At 36.9% G+C, this 21,974-nt stretch overlaps 1 protein-coding gene across 4 annotated transcripts in view; it reads left to right on the forward strand.

Annotated features, from left to right (window-relative positions):
• The first annotated feature begins 4,842 nt into the window (after positions 1 to 4,842).
• The window catches only part of LOC141898392 (uncharacterized), a 141,766-nt gene continuing 124,634 nt past the window's right edge, over positions 4,843 to 21,974 (forward strand). For all 4 annotated transcript variants that reach the window (XR_012618551.1, XR_012618549.1, XR_012618550.1 and 1 more), the window contains exon 1: positions 4,843 to 4,980. The gene's annotated coding sequence lies outside the window, so the exon portion shown is untranslated. The remainder of the gene's footprint in view (positions 4,981 to 21,974) is intronic.

Genomic DNA, 21,974 nt, shown 5'->3' on the forward strand with positions numbered 1-21,974 from the left:
TATATATCACATAGAACTTTTATTCAGAGCAAATGAAGCTTGTTGCTTGTACTGGTGGATTTGGTACCGGTGTACATGTATTCTCGTTTACTCGCTCCATGTACCGTGATTGAACTTATCATGCATTATTCTCAATAAATATACGTAAATGCAATTAATTGACACTGGTGTATTATATTTTACTATCGGCACAGTTATTGCTTTCGTCTCGAAGGAACATGTGAGGATGAAAATACACTTAGTTTAAGGTAATTTTGGGACCAGTGATTATACGTATGACTATTGGTTTATATGGAGAGTCCCACTCAATAAAACGAGAAAGATAACTCTGAAAAGTGTAATTAATTATGGCATAGATATTCTGTCAAAACGAAACATCAAATTTCCGTGAAACTCATATTTTACTTGTTAAACTTTCATTTTTTTACCCCTCAAACATTAATTTTTTACCAGTCAAAACTAAACATCGAATTTGCTCGTCAACTTCGCCGAATTTGCAATTCAACATAAAATGTTCGTCAAAACATAGTTACTGACGCGTCAAACATGATCTCACATATTCTGACAAAACTACGCTATCGTAGATATACTGTCAAAACTCTCATCATTTGACGGGTCAAAATCGCTATCGCAGATATACTGTCATAATTAAAACTTTCCTATTTGCCAATCGCCCGTCAGACGCAACGTAAAATACATCGCATTTCCCGTCAGTCAAACACACCAATTTTACCTCTGTCAAACACAACAATTTTATCAGTCAAAAACATCGTGATTACTCGTCAAAAACATCGTTTTTACCCGTCACCCATCTGGATGAATATTTGGACCTCACTGAGTTTCTCATTGCGACTGTAACGAAGATGCCGTTGACATCGAATGCTGGGATGCAGAATTTGACAGGCAACCAGTCTAACTTTAAGCTTAAACGGCGCACTTTTACGGACCTCTCCAAAGCGACGTGATGGGTGATAAGAGGATTGCTTTGCAACATTACGGATCCCCAAGTTCACTATTGAACTAGGGGTCCAGAGACATCGAATGTGAAGTCAATCTTTTGAAGCGTCTTCCAAATTCCCAAAATAACTGGATTTCGTCTACGGACGAACGGACACTGGACGAAAAGTGAACGCGTTAGTGCTCAAGTGGGCTAAAAAGTAAGGATCAGGCACACGCTCTCATCAACCACAGTCTAGAAAAAGAAAATAAATGGGAACAGTGAAATGATATGTTTTTGATGGGTAAATACGATGTGTTTGACGGGTAAAAACGATGTTTTTGACGGGCAAATATGTTGTGATTGAGGGACGATTGGCTGAAGTTTTAATTTTGGACGTATATCTACTGATACACCGGTCACAATCCTCTCTTTAATCGTTATCTATAAAATACTTGAGTAAGGCCCTGGCGAGAGAACGTGTCCGTGCACAAATCCGAATGAATAAACTGAAATACCGGATGATAATATTGAAGATAATATATTTTATTTACCTTGAACCTGAGAATGATTTTCCTAATCCCTATTATATGAATCCCTATCGTTCCGAAGCTTCTCCTGTCCTGCTGTCGACACTCGTCTTACTAAGGTACAGATTCTCCCGATTGACTGCTCTCTCAAGTTGCGGGTCCCTTTTATAGAAAGAATCGGCATTCTTAAAATACCGACTCTCCCACTCGACTTTTGGCAAGGAGCAGCAACCTTACTGTCATGACTGTTTTGGTCATATAGAATTTGGCCTTAATGATTCGCTGATCTAAAATTATTTTCAAAACTGATTTGCTAAACTAACTTTTTCCTTCCAACCCTCCTGTCATGACGCGTTGTGATTTACTCACTCCTTGCTAGTCGTTGTTGAGAGAGCAGCTATTGTCTGTGAATTACCAACGAGCGCATACAGACAACAGAAACTTCAGACAGCTAGTTTTAACATTTAACACAAATTAATTTTTCTAAAACATTAGCGATTATTAACAATTTGTTCTTAAACAACATCTAGATTACTCAAATTAAATATCTTTTCAAAACTTTGTTTTCTTTTCTAATTACAGTACAAATTCATTGTTTCTTTTTTTTAAAATTATTATTAATTGACTACGATTCGGAATACATTGTGATTGATTATCAATTCTTAAATTATTTGAAATACTTATACTAATTATTTTATCTACAATTTAACTAATTCTATTTTAATACAGGATAAGCAAAACAACCACATCTTCCTAAACTTCCGGTTTTTCCTTTTACGGAAAGTAGCCGGGAATATCATCAAGTATCAGCGTGATCCCTTCACGAGCCTCATTATAAATACACTCCATTGTTCCGACCCAACCAAATATAGTTCCAACTATTTAAAAGTTTTATATAAAGATTTTCTGAATGTTTGCCAGATCTCACAGAAGAAGAACCGAGAAAGAATTGTTGTTTATAGACTGATTTATGGTTTGCGTTGGTAGATGAAAGCATCAAACAAGAACTTTCGTAATTCTTACTACTAGTACGTTCTTGTCTGACGGCTTTAACGTAACCCCCACGCATACGGAAACAACATTAAGAACATTTCTAAATACTACGAAACATTTTCAAATACTACGAAAATCTAGCTGTGGATCACTACGATAGCGAGTTTGACGCGTCAGAACATTCAGTTTTGACAGAATATCTACGATAGTGATTTTGACGCGTCAAACGATAATGAGTTTTGACAGTAAATCTACGATAGCGATTTCGTTTTGTCAGAAAGTTTGACGGGTAAAAAATCATAGTTTGACCAGCAAAATATGACAGTTTGACCACAGGGGCTCGTATCATAAGTTTGGGGGTGAACTGTAGCTTAGATCATCCAGTATCCCTGGTACTATATATATAAAAAGATCTTTCTTTTTATATATGTAGTACCAGGCATACTGGACTGGATGAATTGTATGTTCATCTGTAATAGTTTAACGATGAATTGCGAGATGAGCTGCCAACTAAACAGTTCGAACTTCTGCACGATAAAAAATACATTTTACGCTAGTTGGCAAATCATATGAACGCTAATGATAAGAATATCAGATTTAATGACAATGAGATCTTTTTCTGATTGGATGAGAAATTGTTCAAGGTATGAAAATCTAGCTAGAGTATAGTGGTCATGAATTAGTTAATGGAGTTTGATTTTACGAATTGTTAATTCCACGCAATTTCTATTTCTCAGTGATAGTCGTGTAGTTTTCAGACATCACTCGCAGAGATGGATGCGACTTTCGGTGTGAATTGGACCGCAGTCGCTACGACAACCGTCAGGGGATTCAGACCGCATCCCAGATGCAAATTTATCCATCATTCCGATTACAAACCGTTTTACTTGAACATGTTTTACCGGATTAAGAATTGGGTCATCGTTAGCGTCGCTGCGTTTGTAGACTGGTCCATGGGTCCCAAAAATGGACTTTTCGCTTGAGTGGAAACCCATATTCGTGAATTTTTTTTTGAAGGTAGCCCTTGATCTCAAGTACCGGGATCCAATTATCATTGGTCAAAATTTTGCAGGCGTGACCTTGAAAATCAGTGCTATAGCAACTACTATTCGTTAATTTTAATGTCGTTTCCATGATTAAAACACTATCATTTGGGCATGGATATCAAAACGGATGGTTAAATGACTTACTGATCTGACAAGTTCAGCCAAGGTGTAAACTCGGTATTATATTAACTCTTCAAAAAATTCATTGTTGGAAACACATGGAAACGCATTAATCATATACTTTGGTTACATACAGAACGATGTCACTCATTATTTGAGTATATTTCGTTGGATACAAAAATATTAAACAAATAGAAATAACGTTTTGTTGAAGAAGGGTTGACGACGCATTTAACGACACCGAGTTTGAGAAATTTGGACTTTCCACCTAGATTCTATGTACCCCTGAATCCAATAATTTGCATATTTTTGGTGGCAATGTTGGCAACATTACGTAGTTAAATATGTTAGTAATTGAAACAACATTTTTTCGATGTACCATTCCAACATTTTATTGTGAGTAACCCACCGATAAATTATATGATACCCATCCCCCATTGTTAATGTACTGTAACCATGGCAACATGGGAGTATTAAGTATATAGTTTTCATTCAACTCGAATTCCTTGATAAATTTGCCATGTATTGGTATTATCGGAAACATTTTGTCGTTTGTGATTCTATGTAAAGAAAACCGGAAAAAATACGACCATACGTTACAATTCAACCACTTGATGAAAAGACTCTACCGGTACACGCAACAAGTAGGTTCTTTTTTCGGCTTTGGCCGATTGTTTAACTGACAATCAAGATATAGATAGGACAATTTACTAATTAACAAATCGCTTAGATATTAGCAATCATTCAATATCTTGTAATGTTTGACGAGAAAGTCTTCTAGTGTAGATATTTTAGGGCCCCATATGCACTTATATGGTGGCTGATTCGGGCCATACTAAAAAACTTTTCGGTACGGCTAGAGCAACGATGAAAAAATTTTCACAGTGGCCCGTTTTTTTGGTTTTCTCGTGCGAGAATTCAAAACTTTTGGTTTTCTCGCGCGAGAATTCAAAACCAAAAGTTAGAATGGGACAGGCAGCCAGTCTACGCCTTTTATAGAAATCTGGACGCTCATTGGCCAGTAGTGATATCACTACGCGCGAATTAGGCCAAGAGCGCGCGCTAAATAGAACGCGAATAGAATAGTTAAACAGGAAGATTGATACTCCCAGAGATAAAATATCAATACACGCGCTAAAAATACCAAAAGGATAAATTTGAAAGGTTAAAAGCGGAATTTGAAAATCAAACCCGAGTTTGATATCCGCGCGCAAATAGTGTGCCGCCTACTAATAGCAGGCTCAATTCGCTGATGAAAACATATCAAACTAACGAAATATGATAAAAGTGGGATTATGACACAACAAAACGGCAGTTCAAAAGTAAAAAGCGATAACCAAGGAATAGACTACAGGTAAGTAACCAGAATGTCATAGCGCGAATTTACGATAAAAGCCGAATAAAAAGATGTGATCGTGCTATTTGCCGACAGAAACCGACCTAAATCCCCAACCCGAACGCGAATAGACCGTGACGAGACGCCTGAAAAATTTTACAGTATTACAACGGTCATCCTTATTACCGAGATGACGTATTTTAGGCCTATATATATATACTTATCAAATCGCCCCACCCGGAGATATCGAGCCGGAGGAAAGGATGAGATGTTGTAACGAAAATGAACTGGAGATGTTAAACACGGTCCACGTTCACCCAGTCCTGGCAGTGTGGCTGTCTCCACAGCGTATTTACGTTGCTCTACGATCCTGTGTAACCACCCACCTAATTAGGCACTTGTACATTCTGCCAGCTCACAGTGTAACAGTCGACAACGCGAAACTGTGATCGATCGATTGTGCTTTTGTTTAACACTCCGTGGTATTTCCGGGTTTCCCGGGAACCCCGATGACGTAGATACGCGATGACGTCATCACGTGGAAGCTTTTAAGATGGCGGACATTTTCGTTTTTGTCTCGTGAAAATCGAGCAAGTATTTCCTATTTTTCGTCAACCATGAAAAATTAAGGTGAGTTCAACGCCAATTATTTCATTTGCGTGATGTTTCATTTTCTCAAAAACGCCATCCCTCTTTACTGTCATGTGTTTTAAAGTTAGTAAATGTGATTTTTAAGAGGGGATCGATTCCGCACTTGACTTAAAATGATCCGCCAATTGAAGAGTCTAGACGGGTCGAAGACGAAATCCGCCATATTGGACATGAAAACGGCCTGATTAATTCTCCTTATTACATTAATTTATGGTATGATACTTGTTCAAAACCACTTTTATTTAGTGAATTTGAGTGTTTTAAATTTGTTACTGGAGTAAAGAAATCATTTTAAGTTTCTGAAGTATGATTTTGAAGTGCTTTTTGAGGTGTTTACAATTTTCGTGATTTGATCATGTGACCGCTATACTGTGCTGCGATTGGTCTAGACCACACCAAAATAAAAACATTAACACGTGCTTTGTTTTCCTAGAGTTTTTAGGCTGATACACTGTTTATTTCTATGTTTTTGAATGAACAAATCAGTGGAGTATATCAACCAGATCTTCGAAACTGAAATTATATGGCCTATTTTGTCAAAAACGTATAAATAAAAGCAATTTAAGCATTTATTTTATTACGAGAAATTTATTTCTTTATTTTACAGATGGATGCCCTTACAGAACAATATACTATATCTCCGGATGCACCTCAACCAGTAGAATGTTTGAAAAATGGGCACATTCAATTTCTCAAACAGAAGATTTCAAGTAGGCCTACCGGTACCAAGTCAAAAAACTCTGTAAATTCTGAAGTTGCTGATGATCTGAAAACTTGCGTTTGTGATCCAGCGCAATTGCCTGATCATAAAAATTTGGTCTCTGCCATAGGCCGTTCTATTGATAAGTTCAAGAAAATTAAGAACCCCACCAGAGATATTTTGAAAGTGGAGCAGTTATTCAATGAGCGTTTCAAACTCCCAGCAAGAGTTCATTTAACAGAACCAATTGTTGAAGTGCCAGTGACTCCGGATAGTGTAGCTACGCCAGGTACAAGTGATTTAACTCTCACCACTCCGGGACAATCTGAGCAGCAGTCATGTAAACGTTGTATGAACTTTGGCTCTTCATACTCGCCTTCTCCAAAAAAATTTAGATTTGATTGTGCCAAATGTGTGAATCAGCGGATTGCAATTAAGGAGGTCTCTAAGTCGAAACGCAGTCTTATGTATCAACTTAAATCTACAGCGTCATCCAGAACAGTTCAGCAGTCACTTAATCATAAGAAGAACATTGAAAGCAGTTTACGTGCTAAGGCTAAAGCTCTACGTGGAGACCTGAATCAAAAGGAGCGTAAGATTAAAGCTTTAGAAAAAAATGTTGCAACGTTTCAGTCAGAACTTGATAATAGTGAACATTCAAAAGAAATTTTGGCGGCAAAGTCTCAAATTGACATTTTGTTAAAAAAACAAAAAGAGATGCAGTTGATAATAGATCGGTTAGAATCGCAGAATTCGGAATCTACAAGTAAAAACTTGTATATTTGGAATCTACAAGTAAATACCTAAATTTTGATACCCTACAAGGCATGGTTAGGTTAGGTTGGGTGAAATCGTTAATTCAATATGGCCGCCATCAAAAATCCAATATGGCCGCCTAATAACGCACAATTTGGCTTTATTTGTTCTAATTTCTGTATAACTGATGTGTTATGATGTTGCAACTTGTTTTCTGGGCACTGTTATCTTAAAGAAATGTTTGCAAAGCTCAGTTACCCTTTAGACGCGAAACTCACATCGAAGGTCATATGAAGTTCAAGGTCATGGTGACCTTAGTCAAGGTCAAGGATATTCAAAAATTTCGTCTCGGGTTGAAAACCTTTGAATGTATGTCTGCTGAAAATTTCATGTAGTTATCTTTACTGTGAGATAAGTTATGGCTGTTTCAGTAAGAAATCTCATAAAACAATCACAGTTTTTCAGTCTTTTGTCTTAGTTAAATCAAAGACAAAAATCGACTAATTTCCATACACTTAAATTTTAATATTTCCGCTACTACTGTCTGTCACACCTACTCTCCGTGCGATGTTTTGGTCCGTAATTTCATTAATAATCGGTTTATCTACCTTTATTATGCATCAATTTGTTCAGTGAGGAATTTGCATTCAGAAATAAACAACAATTTTCACTTAAGTTGTTTTTGTTTTCATTTATGAGCGATAGTTTACTCAGCATACGCTCGCGTAATGCTGAAAAATCCGCTCCGCGGACGCTCGGAAACGTTACAGTGACGTCATCACCTGCTCATTAGCATATCAAAATACAGTAGTAATTAGATGGATTGGCAAAAAGACTCCTTAAGTCCAGTTGAATGAGAGAGAAAATTTTGTCAAATTTCTTGAATTTTTACATTGTCACCATGCCTACGAAATGAAGTTATTTTTCTTGTGGGGTCTCAACAACTAAATCAGGGTGGCGTAGGCATGGTAACAATGTTCAAATCCAAGAAATTTGACAAAATGGAGGATTTTCTCTCTCATTCAACTGGACTTAAGGAGTCTTTTTGCCAATCCATCTAATTGGTACAGAACTGGAAATATATCGGATATTCAGTTGTTGTCCGCGATTTTTGGCATTCTGTTAAGACATAAATGAGGTATGTACCCCAAAAAGTAAGCAAAATATCCCAGAAAAATAGGTCTCATCCATTAATAAATAGACATTAGTCAGTAACCTGTCTGTGGCAGAGATGCTAGTTTTCCGGAAAGATCCGGAATTCCGGAAATTTAGGATCGCCGATGTCAATTCCGGAAATTGGGTGAGAATTCCTCGCGGCGACCAGTAATGGCACGGACCGTAAAAGCATTCGTTTGCTTGTACTCGTCGTCGCTTCTGTGTTATTTTATCTTGGTCTCTGTTTCCGAGGACGTTCTGCTACAATGTATATATGTGTGCTTGTTGTGGTATCTGTGCGTGCGTAGGCGGAGCGCCACTGTTGTGACGCCATTTCCAATTAAAAGTCAATTATCTTTACGCGCTGTTGTACATCGTCCCGCTGACGGCCAACAATGTGAACATGCACGTGGTACTAATTAAGATGATATCTAATAAATATCATCTTAATTATTACCACGTGCGTGCTATGTCCTGAGGCACGCAGCTTTGAAACTTTCTTTTTGCCTGCAGCTGTCAAGCGGGACGGTCTGCAAAATGAGCCCGCACGGAAAGATTGTCAGTCGGGAGTCGGCCGATATAAAGGCAATTGACAGCGGTATAAAAAATAAATTTAACTGGCACTGGCTAGAGTGTAAGGACAGTAACGGGGACTACTTATCGAACTACATTCGTAAGTTAGACTTAGCTGGCGTGGCGTACTGCGTCGTTTGTAAACACCAGGTCAAATACGGTAGTGGCGGGAAAAAAAGATATTCTTCGTCACCCGGATAGCGCGCGGCATAAGCAGCGAGGGATGTGAAGCACAACGAATGCCTGCCGTCGTATTTTCATATACCCAGATCGCTCTAGAACGCATTTCCGGCGATGCAAAAACGCAAAAAGACACCCGTTCTAAATTCCGGAATTTTGGTACTTTGGCCCTAGCATCTCTGCTGTGGTTTAGTTTCACGATCGGATATTTTCACAAACCACAGTCAGGAATGGGAAGGTCTTTTTTGTATGAAATCTTCGTCAGCCAATTTGACTGACGAGTAATTTGCCTGGCATTTCATTGTCTCTTAAGATATCCGTCTAATTTTTAGCCCACTTGGGACTTTAGTCTCAGCGGGCTATTGCGTTCACTTTTCGTCCATCCGTCCGTCCGTAGACGGAATCCAGTTATTTTGGGAAGTTTTGAAGACGCTTCAAGGTAATGTCTTGATATTTGGTTTATACATGTATCTACCCTAGACACATCTTCAGCCCAAAAACTGGCCCTGTCAGATTCAAGATGGCCGACTGGCAGCCATTGTTGTTCGCCAAAAAAATCACTTTTTACACATTTTCAAAGTTTACGAGGGAAATTTTGAAGACGCTTTGATCATTTACCTTGATCTTTCGATTATATTTGAATCTACCAAGGGCCCATCAGCATAAGAAAAATTGGGTCCATCTGACTCAAGATGGCCGTCCTATGACCTTTAAAGTGCCCAAAAATGTCAAATTTGGCCAGAATGCTAGGTCCTTTAGCTTCCTACTGGTTTGCCATTTCTCATTGCAATTTGTGATGGGTATTCTTTGTAAAGGGATGTTTTATACCTGAGACAGGTATTTTTGATCCGCCAATTATGATGCAATTGGCGGCCATCTTGGTGTCATTAGTACTTATTTGTAGGTGGGAAAAAGTTTTTCGACATTATATTGATACCTAAGCATATTTTGCTACAACAATGAATTAGAAAGTTGTAGCGTATAACGTGTTCTATGATTGGGGTGAGTTTCAAGTTCATTGTTTTTTGTATATGGCCACCAGGGGGCGTTGAATAATACAATATCTTAGTATTTCTATATTATATTTGTACCAATACATATTTTGTTACCGCAATCAATTGCAAAGTTGTAGCTCATGACATCTTCCATTATTATGGTCAGTTTTAATTAATCATTAGTTAATGTATATGGTCACCAGGGGGCGTTGAATAGTAGAATAACCTGGTATTTCCTTATTATATTGGTACCTAGGCATATTTTGTTACCATCATCAATTGCAAAGTTGTAGTTCATGACATGTTCTATGAATATGGTGAGTTACAAGGTTATTGGGTTTTGAATATGGTCACCAGGGGGCGTTGAATAGTAGAATAACTTAGTATTTCCATATTAAATTGTCAACGAGGCATTGTTTGTTATCACAATCAATTACAAAATCGTAGCTGCTGACATGTTTTATGATTGTATTGAGTTTCAAGGTCATTGGTTTTTGTATATGGTCACCAGAGGGTGTTGAATATTGAAATTGTTAGATTGTTGAGCATTTGAAACCACTTCCCAAGTGGGCATGGTGTCCCTGGACCCTTAGTTGTTGTAATCGACGCACAACAGATTCGTAGTTTGTCTAATACCTATAACACCTCACCTGGCGATCTTAATCCATGTGCAAATCGGCCGTAAAGTGAGAGTAAATTTCCGTCCAGTCAACAGCTGCCATTTTGAAAATTACTGGAGGTGCTGGCACCTGTGGACTGAAGCCAGGACAACAGCACAAACTCTCGAAGCAAAACGACGAAATTGAAAAAATTAAAAAATCAACACTTATTCCCATTTTTCTTTTACCAAAATTTATTATTTCATTACTTATCTTGGAAAACACGAAGATTTGAAATATTTGTTGGAAAACCATCAAAAATAAAAATTGTCGTTTCGTCTTGGAAGTTTTATATAAATCCTTGTAGGTCCCCTTGTCTTATTATGCCACATGTGCAATACAGAGAAATGGCGGCCAATGGCGAAATTTGTGGAGAAATTAATTAATTTCTCAAAATAATGTTGATTAATCAGTTGAAACATACATAGAATTGGATTATTTCGAAAGGTACCTATTTTAGTTTGTGAATTAAGCCATTAATTGTGGACTGAAGTGAATAGAAAGTATATTTTTGAAGTGTTACTTTTTTCAACCGTGTTTTGCCCTTGTCATCCCTAACGTTGGTATAAGCCCATCCGATTATAAAAAGCTTACCACCAACGATTAGTAACTAACTACCACCCACCCAGACACGTTCATTCAAATTCGCGTGACTTTTGCCGACAGAACTACTGTCGGCATTTTTGCCTGTGTTCAAACTGCGATATCTCAGCAAATAAACAACCGATTTTGATAAATAAACTATCTACACTAACCTTATGATGTCTTACGTTTGTTCATTATATCATTTTGACGATAAATCTGTTTTTAATACGATTAAATTTAAGATACAAAAATGATGCGCTGTTTAGCGATGAGACACGCATCGCTCAAGTGTCTTGTAGCTAACGAACTACAGTGTTACAATGCCTAGTTTCAAAGTAAAAAAATGGTGTCATTTTTACTATTTCTGTATTTGTATCGCATCAAGCACGGACTATGATGAAGGAACCTCCGAATGAATATAATAATAAGAAAACTAAATGTTTGAGGTTTGTAACGATAAATTATTTTTCACAATCGGTTTGGTGAAACTGGATTTCTGGTGGTTTAAAGTCAGAGTGATTTAAGAGTATTGAGAAAATGTCATTCGTGTCTTAGTGTCTGTGGTACCAGGGAGGTGGGAGTCACTCCCACCCTCACACTAAGGTTCTTGGTGAAGGTCCACGTCTCGTTAATGCAACGAACGATTTCGCTGGAAAGAATACAATAATACGCAGAAATGCGTTGTCCCCAGTACCCTCGGCGCGTAACGGTCAAAATGTCTCCCCTTCGCATTTTCCTATTAAACAAGGTGATACACCAACAACTGTCATTCAAATTCTATTTAATCTACGGCGTTCAATGATTGGTTGTTGGTTAGAGTTTAACCCCCGCCTACAAAGTTACGTTTTGATGACGCGATATTTTGGTGCCGTAGCTGTCAGATCGGCAGCAGACGCTATAACGCGAATTCGGCCTTTGATTCAGGGGTGGTTTCCCACCGTGACTTGGAAAGTAAGAAAGCTCTTTTTATTACAGAACGTAACTTTTTAAAACTACTTATAAGGAGTATATAGAAATTTCATATATTAAAATTGATTAAGAATTGACCGAGATCTAGTTGTTTGAATGTGTGAAATTTGCCGGTTCCAGTGCGGGCCGCGCACCGAGGCCGTGCGTAGCTGGACGAGTATTCTATAATTTATGCAGGTGTGTAAAAAGTAGTGGAATCTACTGTTAATTAACTAATTATTAAAATCAACTTCCAATTATATAACATTTATATCGTAATCGCTGGAAAATGCACATTTATGAAGCTTTTTCCGTGAAAACCGCGGCGAGAAAATTTCATTTGATTTCCGCAGACCAACCTTCCACCCCTCGAAACGAAATGGTGAAATAACAACGTGAAACAGCTTTTTTTCTAGGGCACAACATTGGCTTTCATTCTTAAAGTTTTCCATTAGGATTTAAGAGTATAGTGGCCTATGAATACGGGTTATAGGCCTAACGTTCGTTACCAGATAGGAAATCTAACGAAACGATGCCTTTTTTCAGATCTTCCTCAGCTCAATCTTATAATGTTTTCATGTTTTTTTTTCCAGAAGTCAAATAAATAATATGATTAGAGTTTCCAGGAAAAAGAAAGAACAGGCCAGGGCTGCGGCAGCCACAAAAAAAAACCAAAAATGGTTATATCAGATAAAAAAATTAAATAAATAATTAAATTTACTTACAAATCTTTATTCCAAAAATATATACGTATCTTGATATGCACATGAATTGTTTTTTTTTTTTAGCATCTAAACAATGTTTGAAAACAAAAATCAAAGAAACAACCAATCACCAATCATGAAAAAGAAATAAATTTAACTAAGTTATTTTACAGATCTAGGGAGGGGGGCCAGTAAGCCTGCCCCCCCTACATTACTGAAAAAAAATCTTACATAATTTTACATAATGCATACTTTCGCTTAAAATAAAATATTACATCTTTGTTTAACTGTAAAAGAAGCAGGTAAAGGGAATTTCACATGAATTCTTTACTCTTGAAATGCAGGAAATCCAGACCAAGACCCCGCCAGTATCAGGCGTCGGAAAATCGCCTTGCACCTCGCGCCTGGTGACATTGTCTTAATAATATGTATTTAGGCCCACCCTAACTGCTCCGCCCTTATCTGGAGGGCTTAAATCTGGACTAATTTAATCATTTAGATCTTGCTAAATTTTTCTTTTGGGTCATTCCGTGTAATATGGACCAAGGCTTGCCCACTCATAGTCTTAGAATGTCTTCAAACTTAGTGTATAACTAAATGAGGCCATTATAAGCAAGTGGCCAAAATTTTAGCTTAATCGCTTCAATACTTTTGGAAATACAGCCAGTACCCCACCCTCAAACAGGCCTAATTTTTGTTGACGAACTGGCAACTTCATGTCCATTTTTCTTTGCTTGTATAAGGCAAGGAACTGATATACTTTCAATCCCTACAGTATGGGGTAAGTTCTTTTGGACAAATAGAACATTTTCATGTTCAACTTGTTTTAAGGTTGCTCCCAGGGGGGTCAAAAATGATAAAATCCTATTTCTTCTCGCTTTTGGGTACATTTTCAGTAGATTGTTTTTATGCTTTGTTATGTAATAATTCACTCATCCTTATGATTTCTAAATAGCGTGAGGGTTAGTTTGTTCATATGTACCTTAATTCTGGTTGTTCAGGATTATCAGAAATTTTTACGGCCTTTGACCCCACCACTTGATCTCCAAGGGGGGCTAACTTTGACCCGAATTTTCTCAAAAGAAACCCTTTATATTCTATTAAATTTTTGTGTGGTGGGAACTATTATGGTAACCAATAATCTCTTCAAATATGATTATCTATATATGATTCCTGGGGATCTGGCAGCCCATCGAATTTTTGAGGAAATTTGCCATTTTTTTGCGATATTGCATTTTTGGCCCATGATACTTGAAAAACACTTAAAACCTGTTTTCAAAGACTTATTATTCAATATAATGGTTCATTAATATCGATGGATAGTGAAATTCTAATGATATCAGTCACTTTTTTAATTTTCTGAGATCAAATTTTTCATTTTTTATGCCTTCAGTACATACTACCCTTAAAGATTCCTGTACAACGGGACTAGTTCTATGGTATAAAGTAAACACTCTTAAGTGAAGCTGCGCAAAATTGTTTAAAAACTACAACCAAAAAGGTTATGATGACTTAAACACATAATTTTCGCTGCTGTTGACTGTACATAAATCTATGAGAAAGTTCTGGTATTTTTATCTTGTTGCCAACCAACTAACAACTCAACACTACCTCATAAATCAATAAAAGCTTATGATATTGGCATTACTGTGTATATGACCTTCTTAAGTTTTGTTTCTATGCTGTGAGTTTTAAACATGGATGAAAATTCTACCATCAAATGTTATGTCGGTTTTTTACTGAATTCTCATTGTCACCAGTATGGAGATTGTAAAATCAATGGTTTTATTGAGTGCAGTCAAGAGGAATTAGCTTTGATTTCAACAAGAGCAAGAATTAGTGTGAATGAAGTAAGAACTGTATGCTGATGCCATAGAAAATACTACCTCCATATTTTTCCTCATATGAAGATGAACCAAAGTTGCTGTGATCCGATGAAAGGGCACAAAAAGTTGGTTTCCAAGGGATTAAAAGATGTTGATTCGGATATAATTCAACTTGTTTTGTTAAAAACAAGTGAAAATGTTTTTCAAGGACAAAAGATTTGTTACAACTGTATAAAAACATTATCAGATCAGGTTCTTCCAGAAAATCTTTCTTTTTTCTATGCTCAAGCTCATATCTCGAGAAAACTTATCACATACAAAATAATGCGTTATAACCTTTTTGGTTGTAGTTTTTAAACAAGTTTATGCAGCTTCAATTAAGAGTGTTTACTTTATACCATAGAACTAGTCCCATTGTACAGGAATCTTTAAGGGTAGTATGACTGAAGGCATGAAAGATTTGATCTCAGAAAATTAAAAAAGTGACTGATATCATTAGAATTTCACTATCCATCGATATTTATGAACCATTATATTGAATATTAAGTCTTTGAAAGCATGTTTTAAGTGTTTTTGGTTTACCTATGTTATGGCTGTTGGTTGGCAGTCTGCCAAGAGTATGTTAAATCGCGGCACAAAATTTAGTGGTAATACTTACGGGGTTGTCTTTTATCGTGAAGCAAGTAGAATTGATGCGCGGAGGTTAGGCTGGTACCTCGAACGGAAGATGCAATATTTTTCGAGAAAAACATCGAAAATTCTTCGCTTTCTATAAGTTACTTGTGTTGACCTATATTTGAATTTCCGACGTGAATACGGGAAATTCTCGGAATTTCCAGGAATTTCGGCACCTCTGACGTAATTTTGGGAGTAACAAAATGGTGAGCAATTCATTTGACATTCGTGCGGAGCTTAGTTCGCTTAGAGTTTGTTCGTTTGTGAGGATTATAATGGAGTCGGCTATCTAATTTAGCGTCTCGAACTTAGTAAGTGTGGCTATTTCTATAGTCATTGTAGCTTGGTTTTGACTACAAAATACATTCTTTCTTTGAAAAAGTAATAGACGATGTCACCAGCGCGAGCCAGCGGTGATGACGCCGTTTTTGGAGAGGCCAGTCGACAAATGTTTGGCATTGTTTTGTTGAAATGCGAGTTAATTGGTGCACACAGTTGTGTGCGCTTTTTCATTTGCTATTGCCATAGGCTAATTACTTTGTTTGACGATGTTTTTGGGGTATATTGGCATTCTTCGCGTAACAGCGCATAGCCCTGCATGTTAAAATGTGCGCACTACGTAAATCAGCTGGTATGTAATTCATATATCTAACATACGTACATACAAAGTGTATGTATGCTCTGTATTCACGTGTATACACTCGCGCAGCACTACTTCGCTCTCCTAGCGCGTATTATAAATACTGTCATACGCTGTCTGTTCCTAAGAAAGAAAGTGTGCACCTCTTTTAATTTCGTTGGATAGTTCGTCGATGGATACTTATCTTATTATATATCTAAGTCAAGGTCTGGTAAAATCGCTGTTTATTGACGTAAAACCATAAAAATAATGTATATGCATTATACGTTACAGTATCTGGGTAACGTAATCTAAACCTATAGGAAAATATTGCCACATTCATCAGGAATAAAATGAGCTATCAGGCTAAAGATTTTGGAACTGTTTAATTGGCTTCCTGGATTTTTATGCTAAATACAAAGCAACACACAGCCAATATCAAATTTTGGGTCATGCTTCCTAGAGCTCTTATGGTTTTCTAGACATATTTAAACCAAAACTAACAGCCACGCAAGTGAAAATCAAAATGAATACATGTATAGTTGTACGTTCTTCTAGAAAGTAGAAAGGTAAACCACTTTGCCTGTGGCAAATTATTCAAGTATCATGGGCCCTATTCTATAGTTCTAATTAGTTTTAAAATGTTTCCATACAATTTTTTCAAACAAACAGGGTAGCCAAAAATGCAATATCGCAAAAAATGGCAAATTTCCCCAAAAATTCGATCGGCTGCCAGATCCCCAGGAATCATATATATACAATCATATTTGAAGAGGTTATTGGTTACCATAATAGTTCCCACCACACACAAATTTAATAGAATATAAAGGGGTTCTTTTGAGAAAATTCGGGTCAAAGTTAACCCCCTTGGAGATCAAGGGGTGGGGTCAAAGGCCGTAAAAATTTCTGATAATCCTTAACAACCAGAATTAAGGTACATATGAACAAACTAACCCTCACGCTATTTAGAAATCATAAGGATGAGTGAATTATTACATAACAAAGCATAAAAACAATCTACTGAAAATGTACCCAAAAGCGGGTGAAAAGTGGATTTTATCATTTTTGACCCCCCTGGGGGCAACCTTAAAACGAGTTGAACATGAAAATGTTCTATTTGTCCAAAAGAACTTACCCCATACTGTAGGGATTGAAAGTATACCAGTTCCTTGTCTTATACAAGCAAAGAAAATGGACATGAAGTTGCCAGTTCGTCAACAAAAATTAGGCCTGTTTGAGGGTGGGGTATAAGACTGGCTGTATTTCCAAAAATATTGAAGCAATTAAGCTAAAATTTTGAGTTATTATATATACTTCTGAGAACTTCGCTCTGAGTAATTTTCATGAGATTTGAAGACATTGATGGGACCAATGTCAGAAATTTTGGTCCATATTACATGGAATGAATGACCCTTTTCTTATTTCAGATTTATCCGCTAATAACAACGAATCATCCAATCACCAATCAGTTAATTACAATAAATCATCCAATCACCAATTAGCAAATTTCATCGGATCAATGAATCACCAATCAGCAAATTATGATTTCATCGGATCAATATATCAACAATCAACGAATCAACAATCAGCAAATTGTAATTTCATCTGATCAACGAATCACCAATCAGCTAATTATAATTTCATCAGATCAACGAATCACCAATCAGCTAATTTCATCGCATCAACCTATCACCAATCAGCAAATTTCATCGAATCTGAGTATTATAATCCATTATCCCATGTTTCATCCCTGCACGTCCAGTTAATTGATCACCAAAATATTATATATTTTTATATTTATAATCAATCCATCCAAATTCAAAGCCAGCAGGCAAAAATCAAGGCCCTAATTCAAGAAAAACTAACTTTGGAAAACCAATTGCAAAAAGACCTGCTGGAAGTGACTTGCAGGGATGAAACATGTATCTATGCAAGAAAACTAAATTCAACAAAATCATAGGGTTATTTTCAGGTATCGGTTCCAAGCAAGACATCCATGCATGCATCTAGAAGGTCTCTGGTCGAGAGAGCTAATCGATTGAGGACCTTTCTGGTTAAGTACGTCCACACGTGTGGACTCTGGATTCTGCTCTGACGATTGTGTTGCAACTCTTGCGACTTTCGTCAAGCAGAATCCATACCTAACCAGAAAGGCCCTCGATTCAGCAAAAATTGGCCCAATGAGCAAGCTCTCTCCTTCAGACGCCTTGCAGATGCATCTTCTTTGAATTCCTGAAACCAGAATTGACAAAATGAAAAGTTTTTTGATATCCCATAGCTTAGATATACTTACTACCAAGCCAGACCTCGATGCGAAGATATAAGTCTGCCGTATTGAGCGGCCTTAATCTTGAGGTTGGTAGTATACCAATGCTGGATTCAGCGAAATCGAAGATGAAGACCGGGGTAGTTTATGATCGTGTTCCCTGCTTACGATCTATTATCGAAGCAGTCTGTACCAAACTTTATCAGGCCGACCAACTGAAATTTCATCCAGAACACAACGTTTCGATCTGGATAAAGTTTGGTGCAGACAAGGGGGGTACGAGTACTAAACTGGCGTTTTCGGTCGTCAAATCTAGTACACCCAATAGCATTGACCAAACGGTACTGCTCGCCTTCTTTGAAGCCTACGACTCCTCGGAAAACATTCGGACCATTTTCAGCCAATATTCTGAGCAATTTTTTGAGCTAAATTCAATTCAAATTCAGGACAAAGAGGGCAAGCAGCATATTTTCAACATAAGTAAGTTCATAATCGGAGATTACTGCTGGTAATGCAATGCTATGGGCCATATTGGAGCTTCAGGCGCATTCCCTTGTTTGTGGTGTCTCGTTAAACTCGCAAATCTCAGGCGAAGGGATGGATCTCCCCATACACCAATGCTTGTTGGAGGTACTTTGGAAAACCCTGAGTGTCAGTCGAGCAAAGAACCGTTTCGAACTATATGGCAGACTTTGACAGCCACATTTCCAGAACTGACACATCCAACAAAGGAAAAAACAGTATATCCAATTCAATGCTCTTCCCCATCAACAATCTCAACCAATTAGTACCGCCCCCCCTTCATTTATCTTTAGGCATTGGATTAACATTATTCCAGCTAGAAAATTTATGTGCTGAGCTCGATCAAAATTCATTATCTACTAGAGATCCCGAGCTGTTCGCTAAGTGGCAGACGCTCAGTGCACAAGTAGCTTCTTTAGATGATGAGGTTAAGAGCGAAATGTTTCAATTAGAATCACTTAGAAAACACCTGAAAATTTGCAAAACGAGACACCATAAACCCATCAATGACCCTTGCAATGTGACAGTCAACTACGTCTGTGTGCAATGCATTGATGAGGGACTATCGCCGGAGAAGATGATTTCCAGCAATTCAACAAAGGTGGCGATGCAATCTGAGTGTGCGAGATCACTTCAAGCCCCTCTTTCTTCCTCTCAACAGGAACTCACCAGTGTTTTCACACAAGTGAAGTCACTGATGGGCCCCTGCGAGACGGAACTTAACCGAGTGCTCGAAGATGATCTCCATGTTCAGTGACAGGCATACCATTCTATGTGTTTTGTTGGGAATCATATTCGACGGATGTTCCTCATCAATGACAAAGTGGACGCCCCTGCAAAGCTGCTGTTTGTGGTTAAAGATCAAACAAATGATTACGATCATTTGTATGATCTTTATGCCACATTCAGCAAGATCCATCACTTTTTAAATGCAGCCAGATTTTTGTCACCTCTCGAAATAGAACACATGTGCAAGTTGTGTCATGAATTCGGTGAAAAGTTTCCCGCAAACTTTCCCAATCAAACCATCACTCCAAAAATCCACGTGCTTGTCTTCAAGGTTCCTCGATTCCTCCGAAGGTGGAAATCCATTGGTATCTTTTCTGAGCAGGGTCTCGAAGGCAAGCATAATTCTGTAAATGCAGATGTGATTTCCTTCTGCAGATATCAAAACACAACGCACTTATATTCAATTCTCAACGGGAAAGTTGCAGTAAATTTGATCCGAAACATGATGCATCTTATCTGAAATAAAAAATGAATGTGAATAAAACAACAATCATGCAAACTGAAATTACTTTTCGATCAAAAGACAATCATGCAAACTGTAATTATATCAATCAAATGAAAATCTTGTGAATTCAAATTATTAATCATAGAAAATATCAAATTGAAAAAAATGTATATGGTATTTGTATGTATGAATATGGTATTTTGGTGACAAAATCTGCATTTAAAGTGATGGTGATGGAAATACATTGCCAAGTGTTTTCACTCAGTCCACAGCGTATGACAATGAAATGATACATTGAGGTCTTTATCTAAAATCTAAACCCTATGAACATAATATAACTCATCATTTACTTATCCATCTCACAGAAATCCTAATTCTACATGTGTCTTAAATGACCGTGTAAACAACAATCAAATATCAAGACTATTAGTTAAAACGTTGATATTCACCTACAAACCTTTCTCCCTTGAAATGCTCAAAAATACGAAAAAGTGCTGATTCAGCAACAACAGCAGACATGGTTGTATAATCATTTGTTTTCTAGTCCAGCCTTGCGTCTGCCAAACGAACTTTTCTTTTATTTCCATCACTCTTTCCATTTACCTATAAATAACAAATGTTTGGGAATGTATTTTGCATGGAACCAATACCTTACTTTTGTAAATATTATAAATAGTCAACACAAGTGTAAATATTGTAAATAATTACAAAGGAATAAGACTCGGTGTACAGTCAACACAATTGTAAATATTGTAAATTATTACACAGGAATAAGACTGTATAGTCAACAAATGTGTAAATATTGTAAATAATTACACAGGAATAAGACTCAGTGTACAGTCAACACAATTGTAAATATTGTAAATTATTACACAGGAATAAGACTGTATAGTCAACAAATGTGTAAATATTGTAAATAATTACACAGGAATAAGACTCAGGGTACAGTCAACACAATTGTAAATATTGTAAATTATTACACAGGAATAAGACTGTGTATAGTCAACAAAAGTGTAAATATTGTAAATAATTACACAGGAATAAGACTCAGGGTACAGTCAACACAATTGTAAATATTGTAAATTATTACACAGGAATAAGACTGTGTATAGTCAACACAAGTGTAAGTATTGTAATTACTAAACTGTGATTGAATTATAAAAGAATATCTTGATATTGTTGATTTACATGAGAAAATGTTGATTTATTTGTTATTGATGATGATACGTTGACTTCTTATTTATTGACAAAATAAATGTTTATCCTATTCTATTTATCATACCAATTCAATCTCATCGTTGTTACTGTTACTCATCAACATCATCTTTTGAGGAATCTGTTACTTCTCCCTGAAAAATTTAAAGGATTCACATCATAGCCTATCATGGGCTTATTTCATCAAGGATCACAAGCAACGATGGATTACAGCAAATAAACCGGTGCCATATTCTGAGGAATAATAGTTTCTATTCTTCTTAGGATGAATTACATTTCAAAAGTGTAGTTATGCCAAAAAAGATTAGGCCCAGGCATATGTAGACTGAATCAAGAAGCACCTCTATAGCCTCGGCCATATTTCAAGAAAATGATCTAAACATGCAATAAATCACCAGAAAATAGCACGAGATAATAAAATGAAGCATTTGATGATGCCCTGTGAAAATGTGTATTAAGACGATGCTAATCGATTACGGTCATGAAAATTGTGATGGCCGAACTTGGGTGTATCTTTCAAAACCGCGAAATTTTTTTTAAAATTTCCGGCATTTTTCGACGATTTAAATACAGACAGCTGATCTAAATATCTGAATTCGACAAGAAATTAGTATTGCGTTAGCTAAATATCAATAATTACCTGCAGAAGCATCGATGATAACCAAAATAGATGTTTTAATGGGAAAAAACGGTCCTCGCAAATGATGTCACACGCGATGACGTCACGCAATCGGGAATTTCATCCACAT

Source organism: Tubulanus polymorphus, chromosome 2, assembly GCF_964204645.1.
Source record: "Tubulanus polymorphus chromosome 2, tnTubPoly1.2, whole genome shotgun sequence".
Lineage (NCBI taxonomy): Eukaryota > Metazoa > Nemertea > Palaeonemertea > Tubulaniformes > Tubulanidae > Tubulanus > Tubulanus polymorphus.